This window comes from Myotis davidii, unplaced genomic scaffold (genome assembly GCF_000327345.1).
Source record: "Myotis davidii unplaced genomic scaffold, ASM32734v1 scaffold174, whole genome shotgun sequence".
NCBI classification, from domain to species: domain Eukaryota; kingdom Metazoa; phylum Chordata; class Mammalia; order Chiroptera; family Vespertilionidae; genus Myotis; species Myotis davidii.
In genome coordinates, this window is record NW_006289087.1 from 7,280,075 (window position 1) to 7,282,239 (window position 2,165).

The window sequence follows — 2,165 nt, forward strand, 5'->3', positions numbered from 1 at the left end:
CAGATGACAGGGAAAACAAATATCTCCAGAATTCACACAGACATTCCATGATCTCCCAAAGCAAGGTACGGTGACGAGCTGCAGGCTGGTGGAACTTTGAAATAATCAGCGCTTCCCGGTGGCATGTAACCAAGTCAAAACCCGTTACCCCGGAGAGCCAAGAACCCCCAAGGAAGGGGAGCAAAATGTGGAGGAGGTGCCTTTTAGTTTGGGGGCTTCTAAGGGGATGATCTTTAGGCAGCCAAAATGAAAATTCACAGACTCCACCTCCCCACAGAGTGGAGAAAAACAGAAGCCCCGCAACCCCAGAGAACAGGCGCTGGAATACAGGCAAATCTAGGAAAGAGGAGTCAAAAGCTGTGCTGAAGACAAGGCGCTAGAGAGAGGACTAGTGAGCCAGGCTGTAGGCATCCGGGTAGAGAGAGCAGCAAGAGTGACTGAGGCTGCTGGGAAGGATCCAATGAGGATGCGAGAGGGCACTGCCTCCGAAATCCTGCTCTGAGCTCCCCTCTCTCAGGGCTCTAAGAGTTACCTGCGTCGGGAGCCTCATGATTACGATTAATCGTCTTCCACCACCAGCACATTTCCCTCGGATTTCCCTTGAACCCTCCCAGACCCAGCAACTGTGGGAAGCGTAGTATCTGGAAGCCCAGCACCGCCACTCTCCCCCTCCTCCCTGTTACCCCCCCACATGAGCCAGTGATCACTTTAGCATGACCAGATCCTCAGCATTTGGGGGGAGGGGGGTGTCAACGAGCTGAAGATGCCGCTGAGGCCGAGTGCAGTCGGGGGCGCTGCGCCCAAGGCTCAGGCAAGGGGACCTGGATAGAAGCGCAGGGGCTGCAGCGCAGGCGGCGGGAGCTCTCCGAGGTCCTGATTTCACAGCGAACCCTGCAGCCCGAGACTCAGAGCCATTGACTCGCATCTGAAACCTCAGCACCAGATGGATTGAGAAGCGAGAGCTTTGGAGGTCCTGGCGCCCGTCCCCCGGGGAGCAGGGGGCAGGCGGCGAGGTGAGCCTCCCGCGCCCCCTCCGATCCCCGCACGGTCACCGGGGGAGAGCGCCCTGAGAATGGCTGGGAGGCAGGACGCATTCTTTGGCCATTTTCGCATCCCCGCTCCCCACCCTGCAGGAACGCTCTCCGGCCAGCTCGGTGGGGTAAGATCCTGATTCCTGCTCCCCTCCCCTCCCCACGGCTCCATCCCTTCTCCAAACCCAAATCCCAAGTGTCTCTCTCCCTCTCCTTTTCTATTCGAGACCTTCCTTTCCTTTCCTCTTTGAAACCTACATCCCTTACGGCATTGCTTGTGGGACTGAGGGTGCTGGAGCTGGTCCTCCCGTGGGGGGATTTGTGTTTGGGCTGTGAAAGGGGCCCCCCTGGCCACCCCGGACCCTCCTGGGGGACCATCCCTCTCTCCCTCCCTCCCTGGGCTCACCCTGGGAACCAGGATGGGCATAAAGAGCACCTGGGGAGTCTTTTGCCCTCCGCTCTGTCTTCCTCTGGACCCCGCGAGAGGAGGGGAAGGTTGAGTGGAAATTGATTTCTCGCACAGACTGAGGCAGCGAATGATAGCGGGAATCGACATTTGGCCGGGATGGAAGCGTTCTTGGTAAGTCGTCTTATTTTCTGCGGCTGAATAGGCAACAGCGTGGCCTCTCGCCGCCCCATCCCCCACTTCATTCATTCATCTGCTCTGTGATGGTAAATCGCGATCTGGGCTGCATTTCCCCCTTCCCAGGAGAGCCGGCGTTTGGAAGGGGGGATTGGAGTCAGGGGCTTTCAAGAAGCGCCATGGGGGTGTTAAGGCCCTTCCTTTCCTACATTCAAAACCGAAACACAGGTCCAGCGGGTCCTTGCTTACTCGCTAGAGGGAGAGTGAAACGTCTCCCTTATTTCTTACGAATTCTCATTCTTTTCTGAAAATAAAGCGTGTCTGGTAGTAGCCTATGTCTGTGCTTTTGGTACACCTTGGCCATGTTCGAAAATGTAATATTCTTGCAGTTCCAGAAATGAGAATCTATACAGTGTCCCCCCAAAAGGTATACACACACTTTAACAGCTGACTGGTCAATTTTAGAAAATGAAATGTATTTTAATAAACAATGCCTTTATAATTATTCAAAGTGTGTGTAAACATTCACTTCTGGTGAAATATATATATAT

General features: G+C 54.8%; 1 long non-coding RNA gene across 1 annotated transcript in view; it reads left to right on the forward strand.

The window, feature by feature from the left end:
- The first annotated feature begins 15 nt into the window (after positions 1 to 15).
- LOC107182734 overlaps positions 16 to 2,165 on the forward strand; it is a 3,628-nt gene continuing 1,478 nt past the window's right edge. Inside the window, exons 1-2 of the long non-coding RNA XR_001513465.1 lie at positions 16 to 1,159; positions 1,555 to 1,611. This is a non-coding gene — a long non-coding RNA (uncharacterized LOC107182734). The remainder of the gene's footprint in view (positions 1,160 to 1,554; positions 1,612 to 2,165) is intronic.